General features: G+C 41.1%; 1 protein-coding gene across 7 annotated transcripts in view; it reads left to right on the top strand.

Annotated features, from left to right (window-relative positions):
• Positions 1–11,455, top strand: part of LOC308099934 (LIM domain-binding protein 1-A-like) — a 40,078-nt gene that overhangs the window by 1,009 nt on the left and 27,614 nt on the right. The gene's annotated exons all lie outside the window — the stretch shown is intronic.

Here is an 11,455-nt window from a genome sequence, read left to right as displayed (position 1 = left end):
ACTGATGTCAAAGTGTTGCTAGGTGGCCTGGGGCCAGTGTCAAGCTTGTGTGTGTGTGTGTGTGTGTGTGTGTGTGTGTGTGTGTGTGTGTGTGTCTCACACACACACACACACACACACACACACACACACACACACACACACACACACACACACACACACACACACACACACACACACACACACACGTGCGTATGACATGTGTTGCTGAACCTGTACCTACTGTACCAGCAGTGTGCTGTGCTCTTATGTGTCTAACCAGGGGCTACACACCAGTAATGTAAAGTAACTAAGTACATTTACTCAAGTACTGTACTTAAGTACAATTTCGAGGTACTTTTACTTTACCAGGGTATTTCCAATTGTCTAGACTTTTACTTTTACTCCACTACATTTTTTTGAAAACTTTAGTTACTACGTAGTTACTTTGCAGATATAGATATATTACATTATAAAACACACATTAACCACTTTAGCTCTATTTTATACGTAGGCTATTTGAAAATAGCCGATCTACAATACAAGCTCACAATGCGTCGCATCGCAACGCATTGTGAGCTTGTAGATCTGCTATTTTCAAACATCTGAGTACTTTTACTTTTGGTACTTTAAGTACATTTTTATGCCAATACTTTTGCACTTTTACTGAAGTAAATTTTGAATTCCGGACTTTTACTTGTAACAGAGTACTTCTACATTAATATATAATAATAAACTTTATTTATATAGCACTTTTCAAAAACAGGTTTACAAAGTGCTTAACAATACAAATACAATACATACACAGGGAATATAAAGGCAATTCAATGATGTAAAATGTAAAAACAAAGGAACCATACAAAAATAATAAGACCAAAAATAAGAGTGAAAGCAGAGAAATAGCTGACTATTCCTTCTAGCTAAAGGCCATTCTAAAGTAATGAGTTTTTAAAAGGTTTTTAAAAGTGGACACCGAAGTGGCCTGTCTAATTTGCAGGGGGAGTTGGTTCCACAGAAATGGAGCCCTAGCAGCGAATGCCCTGTCACCTTCTGTCACAAGGTTTGTCTTGCAGTATTGATACTTTTACTTAAGTACTTTTTCCACCACTGCTACACACTGCACTGTAGACAGACATTTGCTATAGCTTTTCATCAGCGTATATATAAACTGATCATCATTGTATATACACACTGCTGATGAAGGCTTTGCACACTTATTTTTGGAATATAGCTACAGTATTGCATTGGTTCTCAAAGTGGGGGTCTGGGGACCCCCAGGGGTACTTGAGGGTGTTCCAGGGGGTACCCAGAAAAATGTGTAAATATAGCATCAGAATAATTATGACCTTTTATACTTTGGCTATTCAAAAATAGCAGATATACAAGCTCATAGGGCGGCACCGAGTGCCGCGCTATGAGCTTGTATATCTGATATTTTTGAAAAATCTTGAAAATGTGTGCAAATCTTTGAATATATATTTTTTAAAGCGAACATTTGTAACTCAAATCTTTGCTTCTGGGGGGTCCCTGGAACAAAATATTTTTAGATGGGGGTCCGCGGCCAAATACATATCATTTTGGGGGTCCTTGGCATGAAAAAGTTTGAGAACCACTACAGTATTGTCAGTTTTATGTCCTGTCCCAAAGAGGCAATTTGCAACTGTGTCTCTGCGTGGGAGGGAGCTACCAAACCTCCACACCACACAGTCCCCAAGACGGAATCCCCCTGCTCAGCGCCAGGGGAGATGTTGCACTTATGAGCTTTAGTCAGCACTGTTGTCACCCAGAAGGTGTTCTACCCGACTCCAGTGGTGGAAAGCAACTAAGTACATTTACTCAAGTACTGTACTTAAGTAACATTTTGAGGCTTTTTTACTTTACTGGAGTACTTCCGATTTCCAGTACTTCTACTCCACTACATCTCAGAGGCAAATATTATACTTTTACTCCACTACAATTATTTGAAAAATTTAGTTACTGGTTACTTTGTAGATTTTGATTATTATTACAAAACATACATTAACCACTTCAGCCCTATATACATTTCGGCCATTTGAAAATAGCCGATCTACAAGCTCACAATGCGTCGCATTGTGAGCTTGTAGATCGGCTATTTTCGAAAGATTTGAAAACTTGTGAAATGGGACATTCTGCATGATGAATATGTTTACTTTTCTACTTTAAGTACATTTTGATACCAATACTTTTGTACTCTTACGCAAGTACATTTTTAATTCCGGACTTTTACTTGTAACAGAGTATTTCTACTTTGCAGTATTAATACTTTTACTTAAGTGAAACATGTAAGTACTTTTTCCACCACCGGTACTAGCTAACATCTCGAAGTTGCAACGCTCGCTTTTGCTTTAGTATTCTCTCTTCGATGAGGGTCTGATGAGAGTTGGCAGTCTACAGAGAGAGAGAGAGAGAGAGAGAGAGAGAGAGAGAGAGAGAGAGAGAGAGAGAGAGAGAGAGAGAGAGAGAGAGAGGGGGGCACTGGGTTTAGTGTGTAATAATTGTCTTGTGAACAACAGAGTGCCAGGGAACGAGTAGCGTATACAGCACAGCGCAGGGCGGGAGGGGAGTGATGTCTAACAGGGAGTGATGTCTAACAGGCCTAAATTGAATCCCAGCATCCGCTGAGGGGATCTCAGACCATGAGGGCACATTGAATTAGGGTGCCAGGATCACTTTAATGGCCCTCGCTCAGATTTGATGGCGGTGTGGGATTGAAGATGGAGAAAAAAAAGCGTCCCTCGTGTGATTCTCTCCAGCTCTCACCACTATTGTCTTCTTCTTCACAGTAAAATCCTCGCTTTTACTTTAACGCATTTGTAACTCAGAGAATGAAATCCCTGAAACACTGAGAGTTGGTCCACTTGGTCACACTTTGTTGTTCACTCTCAGTGAGTTTCATGAACCGTGTTCTTTCATGGCCTCGCATTGTCTTGTTGTTGCTCCCCTCTTTGGTTTGCTCTCTGTAGAGTCTTTTTTAGTGAGGAGTAGAAAAACGTTTTAATGGCATCCACATGTTTTTGAAGGATGTACACAGTCAGGGAAAGCAGTCAACACACACACACACACACACACACACACACACACACACACACACACACACACACACACACACACACACACACACACACACACACACACACACACACACACACACACACACACACACACACACACACACACAATAGCAGTGGTGCAAAGTAACTAAGTACATTTACTCAAGTACTGTAAAAGTACAATGATGAGGTACTTTTACTCCACTACATCTCAGAGGCAAATATTGTACTTTTACTCCACAACAATTATTTGAAAACTTTAGTTAGTTACTTAGCAGATATACATTATTACATTATGAAACATGCATCACACAATGATACATTAACCACTTTATTTGAAAATAGCAGATCTACAAGCTCACAACGCGTCACATCGTAACGCGTTGTGAGCTTGTAGATCTGCTATCTTCAAATATTTTAGTACTTTTACTTTTGGTACTTTAAGTACATTTTGATACCAATACTTTTGTACTTTTACTCAAGTAACATTTTGAACACAGGCCTTTTACTTGTAACAGAGTATTTTTTATATTGTGGTATTGCTACTTTTACTTAAGTAAAATATCTGAGTACTTCTTCCACCACTGACACACACACACACACACACACACACACACACACACACACACACACACACACACACACACACACACACACACACACACACACACACACACACACACACACAGAAAGAGATGCAAGCGTTTCATGCGCGAGTTAAGGGTTAAGGAACTTGCTGCGGCAAGTTTGAGCCAGTGGATCTCTCACACAGATACCCACATTGAAAGATTACTTTCCAGGTCACACTTGTACAGTAGTGTGTGTGTGTGTGTGTGTGTGTGTGTGTGTGTGTGTGTGTGTGTGTGTGTGTGTCTGTGTGTCTGTGTGTCTGTGTGTGTGTGTGTGTGTGTGTGTGTGTGTGTGTGTGTGTGTGTGTGTGTGTGTGTGTGTGTGTGTGTGTCTGTGTCTGTGTCTGTGTGTGTGTGTGTGTGTGTGTGTCTGTGTGTGTGTCTGTGTCTGTGTCTGTGTCTGTGTCTGTGTCTGTGTGTTTGTGTGTGTGTGTGTGTGTGTGTGTGTGTGTGTGTGTGTGATGAAAATGACTGGTCCTATTTGAAGGCAGGTTTGTTTACATTCTTGCACGATGGTGGCAGAAGCTCCTCCCCCTTCCGTGAAGCATGCAAATAAAGAAAATAATAAATGACCTTCCTTCTTTCCTCAAGTCCTTTCCTTTCTGCCTCTTCATATAGCCTCCCTCTCCTTTTTTAATAACTACTTAGTAAAATAATTTAAAATCATCATCTAACTCTGAGACGTGTCCAGATGGAACCAAATGGACCCTCACGGGTCCATTTGGTTCCATCTGGACACCTCTCAGAGTTAAATTCATAATCAGGATCATACAATTTACAATTTAGGCATTTAGCAGACGCTTAATTTAGAGCGATTTACAGTAAGTAAGGACAACACAAGATTATACATCAAATGCATAGAAACAGACAGTAATCTAATAGTAAAGTATTACATATAAGTAAACCAAGAACCTATCATCAGCCTGTACATTGAGGAAACTATACACACTGTAGGATACCAGGTCAACAATGACCTGGCATCATGACGTGTGTGTGTGTGTGTGTGTGTGTGTGTGTGTGTGTGTGTGTGTGTGTGTGTGTGTGTGTGTGTGTGTGTGTGTGTGTGTGTGTGTGTGTGTGTGTGTGTGTGTGTGTGACGTGCATGCACGCGTGCGTGTGTGTGTGTGTGTCTGTCACTGTCAGCCCTGTTGTCCGTCTGGTTGGCTGACACGGCTGTCACTCACTGTGACTGATCCTGCTGCAGCTCCTGTGTGTTCACAGTGAATCACCTCAGACACAGAGGCTCTCTGGCTAATAGAGTGGAACAGAATGGAAGACATGTCGCTACACAGTGGAGCCTAATCACACGCTTTGTTCAGACTAAATGGTAAAAATAGACACCACCCCCCCCGCCTCCCCACTCAACATGCGCGCACGGTGCACCCGCACACACACACACACACACACACACACACACACACACACACACACACACACACACACACACACACACACACACACACACACACACACACACCACACAAACACACGCACGCACGCACGCACGCACGCACAAACGCACAAACGCACTCGCGTACACACATGTGCACACGCACGCACGCACGCACGCACGCACGCACGCACGCACGCACGCACGCACGCACGCACGCACGCACGCACGCACGCACGCACACACACACACACACACACACACTCACTCACTCACTCACTCACTCACTCACTCACTCACTCACTCACTCACTCACTCACTCACTCACTCTCTCTCTCTCTGATTCCTTTTCTCCGCCATCCAACTCTAACCCCTCATTCCTTCTTCTTCTTCTTCCTCTCTCATCCCCCTTTCTCTCTCTCTCTCTCTCTCTCTCTCTCTCTCTCTCTCTCTCTCTCTCTCTCCCCTCTCTTTCTCTGCCACCCCCCCCCCCCTCTCTCCCTCTCTCTCTCCCTGCTGTTAGCAGCATAGTGTACACTACAGTGGTTGTTACCTCATGCAGAAAGTCACATGTCTCTCTGATTAGAGACAAAAGTGACTTAAAGGAAGGAGAGCCAAGATGGCAGCCAGACAGGCTGGGTGACAGTGTTCATTTTATTGACTAAGACTAAAAGACTAAGACTACAAATATTTTGATATTTAGTCGACTAAAACAGGACCAAAACTAAATGGTGTGTTATTCAAAAGACTAAGACTGAGACTAAATCAGAATTTGCTGTCAAAATTAACACTGCTGGGTGATTAGCAACAAGACCCCCCCCCCCCTCCTCTCTCAGAGGTGTGACTATATTATTGTAATTTTCAAGAATTTAGTTAGAGCACAAATATAAATATGATGAGGAGATGTGTTCAGAAATGTGTGTGGGACTATGAAGGTGTACTTTTTCCCCCCTAGAAATCATGTGTGTTGCTCTCAATCAGTGGTCCTTGAGGGGGTTCCAGGTGGTCCCCAGCTAAAGGATGGAGTTGGTAACCAAATGGACCCTTAGAGATCTTTAACTCTTGAGAGTGTGAAATGAAACCAAATATTTGGTTTCATCTTACGCTCTCAAGACTTAACTTATTGTTAAACATCTGCGTTACTTAATTTACAAGAAGTATTATATACACAATTAGAGAATGCAGAAGAAATATTCTAAGACTTGGGTCTGACAGTCTAAATCTCATCAAACGGTGGTCCGTGGCTCAAATGCCAAATAAATAATGGACCTTGATATGAAAAGGGTTGAAAACCACTGCTCTAATTCAATTTCATGAGGGGTTGTATTGTAGGCTGTGATTGTCTTCTTGAATGAACTAATGTAGCAATTTTCATATGAATGAGTGGTTAAAAATATCCATCTCTTTCTCTTTTTCTCTCTCTCTCTCCCCCTCTCTCTCTCTCTCCCTCTCTCTCTCTCTCTCTCTCTCTCATCCTGGCGGTTGTTTGTTCCAGCGTCCTCCTCCCTCCTCTCTGTGTGTTTTTTCTTCCCCTTTAAGATCTCTACCTCTGTCTCAGCCACTCATTTGCCAGATCAAAATGGCTCTGTGTGTGTGTTGCATGAAGGCAGAGGAAAGAAGGAAGGAATGCGTGGGAGAGAGAGAGACGGAGAGAGAGAGAGAGAGAGAGAGAGAGAGAGAGAGAGAGATGTTGTTGGGGGAAGAAACAGAAAGGGACAAGAGGGAGGGGGCAGGATGCAGAACGGAGAGGAGAGGAGCTTGTCTTTATGATGTCACATCTCGTAGGAGTGGAAACCTTCTATATCCAATGTCCTTCTATTTTCATTATCCCAGATAACTGAGTGCCGCACTATGAGCTTGCAAATCTGCTATTTTCTTTTTAACCCTTAAAGACCGGGAACGCATCTGTGTCATTTTAAGGTTTCTTTGGCTATTCAAAAATAGCAGATCTACAAGCTCATAGTGCGGCACCGAGTGCCGCGCTATGAGCTTGTAGATCTGCTATTTATTTTAGAAAAATCGTGTCCCTGGAACAAAATATTTTTAGATGGGAGGGGGTCCGCGGACAAATACATATTATTTTGGGGGTCCTTGACACAAAAAGTTTGAAAACCATTGATAATAATGAGCAACATAAGTTAAAAAAAATTATAAAAAAAAACTTTAGGAAAAAAAAAATTTAGGATTTACAAGACATTTGTAAAATGTTAAGTTTTTTTTTGTGGATTTGTAAAAAGATTTGAGTTAAAAACTTTCGCTTAAAAAAATTATATATATATTCAACCTAAAGATTTGCACACATTTTCACAATTTAAAAAAATATAGCAGATCTACAAGCTCGTAGCGCGGCACTCGGTCACAGGGTCTCTCCAGCTCTTTAGTAAACAGAATATAGTACATTTTCAGGTAGGTGACACATTTTAAGCCAATCAGGAGAGAGCACTGAAAATGCATTTTCTGTTTAATAAAGAGCTGGAGAGACATGAGAGACTCCTTTTACTGAACAAACACTCTATAGCAATGAGTACTATCAGAATATAGAGCTATTTAACACTTATTTTAACCAAAGTAAATCACTTAGCCTACACCTTTAACTAAAAACCTTTGATTTTGGGGGGTCCCTGCTCCCTGGAACAACATATTTTGAGATGGGGGTCCGCGGCCAAATACATATAATTTTGGGGGTCCTTGACAAGAAACAGGTTGAGAACCACTGATTATAGCAACATACGTTTTGAAAAAAAAAAAAGACATTTGTATAATCCCCAGAAGCAAAGATTTGAGTTACAAATGTTAAAAAATATATATTCAAGGATTTGCACACATTTTCACGATTTTTCAAAAATAGCAGATATACGACCGCATAGCACGGCACCGAGCGCGCTATGAGCCAAATAGCCAAAGAACTCTAAAACTGACACAGATGCGTTCCCGGTCTTAATGGGTTAAAATAGTGACAATAGCCATTTTCACTACTTTCGTGTCTACAGAGAGATGGGGAATTATTTCATTTTATTTATTAAATGACCACTTTCAACCTCACGTCCATATTTTGGGCATGGCATATCGGCGAAGATTTTTTTTTATTTTTATTTTTTTATGTGAAAGTATCAGAGCTTTATGCTTTGCTTTCTGTTCTAATTTAGGGTTAGGTCAGGTGGAGAGAGTCACTCGCTGACTTCCTCTGTGGAAGATGTCACGCCGTGTGTGTGTGTGTGTGTGTGTGTGTGTGTGTGTGTGTGTGTGTGTGTGTGTGTGTGTGTGTGTGTGTGTGTGTGTGTGTGTGTGTGTGTGTGTGTGTGTGTGTGTGTGTATGTGAGAGAGACTGAGCGCCCCCCCCTCTCCCATTTCCCCCTTGAGTTGGTCTGGTGTTCTGGTGTGTGACATTACAAATAGATTGTTTCTATAAAAGGTCATTGTCATGAAAGCCTCTCCTCCAGATCAAAAAGCCAGCGGCCATTAAAAATGGTTGTGGGACCCCCAGGTTCCCCAAGCAAACTTCATATGCCCCACCCCCCGGCCCCCCCCTCCCCCGCTGTTCTGTCCTTTAACATCAGACCTTCATTATTTTCTTCTCTGTCTCCTCTTTCTCTCTCTCCTCCCTCATAGTGCTGTGTTCAGTCATGTCAGAGATGCTCTCATGCAGGCGGGGGGGGGGGGGGGTATGTTTATTATTGTTAAATACAGTATGTGTCCCTTCCCTTTCTCCCTCCGGCTGTGTTTCATTTGACAATGAAGCCTTTTGTCCGATTAATAAATGAACCACTTTTTCACCCTGCCATCCCTATTTTTGGGCATGCCATTATACTGTAGGCTGAAGTTTTCATAAATAGCGAATATTGGAGATCTACAAGCTCACAGCGGTGCATTGTGATGCGATTGTAGACAGACAGACATACAGACCTTTCTTGATCCCAAGGGAAATTCAGTCGTCATAGCAGTATGCTGCTGGGTGTAGTTTAACCTATATATCAATACATAATTCTTCAGTAAATGTATGTTGTTGTTTTTTTATTAATAATTGTATTTAAAGGTAGGGTAAGTGATATTTTTGGGTTAAAACAAAAATTATTTTGTTAAAAGGTTAAAGCACTATAGTAATCATTGCTATAGAGTGTTTGTTGAGTAACAGGAGTCTCCCCGTATCTTCAGCTCTTTAATAAACAGAAAATACATTTTCCGGTAGGTGTCAAAATCTCAGCCAATCAGGAGAAAGTACCAATTTTTAAGCTTCATTTCTTAGTGTCCTCACTTCCAATTTCACTTGTTTAATCTATATCCTGATTGAGTTCTCTGCCCTGATTGGATAAAATTGGAAATGAAACTGAAACTGAAACGAAAATGCATTTTCTGTTTTATAAAGAGCTGGAGAGACAAGGAGACTCCTTTTACTGAACAAACACTCTATAGCAATGAGTACTATCAGAATATAGAGCTATTTAACACTTATTTTAACCAAAGAAAATCACTTACCCTACCTTTAAGTATAAAGTACGATATTTGCCTCTGAGATGTAGGGGAGTAGAAGGATAGTATTTTTTCTTTACTTAAATACTCGAGTACAGAAAAAAGTGCATTACTTGAGTAATGCCCCAACAGCAAGACTCTGAACAAGATGTTTGCTAGCAACTCTATCAGCTGCTGGTTTGTGGTGAGCTGCAACCAGTTATAATATATGGGCTGCAACAGGTGTGTAGATGTAGCTTCCCCTGTTCCACAACAGTGGTTCTCAAACTTTCTCTACTACTACATGCAAATGTATCCATTTGTAACTCTGAGAGAGTACAATGTAGCCAAATGGACCATTTACTGTTTTACACCAGTTGTTTTTATCTGTTTTCTTTTCTTCTCCTTTTGTTTGGCTTTAATATTCTAAACTCTCTCAGGCCAGATCAAACCATTATGTAGAGAGCTAACTGCAACTTGTTTTTTTTTAATTGGCGGGTATATTGCTAATGAATTTGCAGATGCAAATTAGCTACAAACCGTAGCTAACTCTGACCAAACAGTTCTGTTGTAGGTGACTCCTGTTAAATTGGCCATTGTTAGTATTGAAAATATATTACATCATACAAGATTTTTGTATTCCATAACCTGGTCGTATTTCATCACCGTCTGTCAGCCATAGCTGCAGGCATTGTTTGTGTGTGTGTGTGTGTGTGTGTGTGTGTGTGTGTGTGTGTGTGTGTGTGTGTGTGTGTGTGTGTGTGTGTGTGTGTGTGTGTGTGTGTGAGAGTGTGAGTGTGTGTGTGTGACTTTTACTGACTACAAATTCTTATATTCTGTGGTAGATGTACAGAGATCTACTTTTCTCCTCCATATTCAGTCCCATATTTCGTACATCCTTTCTGATTTATTCCATCATATTTCCCAATAATACAGACCTTCCTCCACTCATTTGGTGCAGGTACTGTACATACTGAATGACATCCAAATTTAACCACACAAACCACTATTCTGCGGTGAACATTTGGCAGAAACAGCATCACATCGTGACAACTGAGCTTAGGTCTTTTCGGTGACCAGATTTGGTGTAGAGGGAAAAAAAGGAGAGGGCCTTGTATAGACCCCTGGGGGACCGATCACCTCAGGATATAGGGCTTAAGTGGTTAAAGACCGTGCTGGTGTTACTACGTGTCTTTGTGCATTGTCAACATCGGCTACATCGGTCATAAACCTCCACCCGCCCCAAATGCTTCATTTTTAGATATCATATTTGTGTACATTTTTTCCATTTTCAATAAACTGTACAGAATGTACCTGATGAGGGGGAGTCCCTGGAACAAAATATTTTGAGATGGGGTTCCACGGCCAAATACATATAATTTTGGGGGTCCTTGACATGAAAAGGTTTTGTTCCAGGGAGTCAGGGACCCCCAGAAGCAAAGATTTGAGTTAACAATCTAGTTTTTAAAATATATATATATTCAAAGATTTGCACAAATTTTCACGATAAAATAAAAATAGCAGATCTACAAGCTCATAAAATAATGGTTATAGGCTATAGCTAAAAATCTAAAATGACACAGATGCCTAGTCTAGTGGAGTGTCTTTCCACACTGTTTCAACAGGAATGGCAGTGAATGACATTCACATGTTCAAATGTTGACCCACCTTGAAATTCAGCAGCATGTGACGTACAGTACAGAGTACAGTAGGCTATACAGCAGAGCAGTATGTATGACCAAAGCATAGAGGTTGTTTGTAGTGTTGGCCAGTAGAGGGAACTGTTGAGCTGAAGATCCCCTCTCTCCTCTAGGGTTCATCACATGTGCCTCTCACATGGACACTGGTGATGACAGAATAAGAATAAATTATTACTATTATCAAGAAGAGCTGTGTATGGCTAGAATTGAGGGCTTGTTCTATAGCCATAGAACAAGCCC

Source organism: Gymnoscopelus braueri (assembly GCF_963280865.1).
Source record: "Gymnoscopelus braueri genome assembly, chromosome: 14".
Lineage (NCBI taxonomy): Eukaryota > Metazoa > Chordata > Actinopteri > Myctophiformes > Myctophidae > Gymnoscopelus > Gymnoscopelus braueri.
The sequence above is the reverse complement of the archived record's forward strand: the minus strand, read 5'-3'. Positions and strand labels throughout refer to the sequence as shown.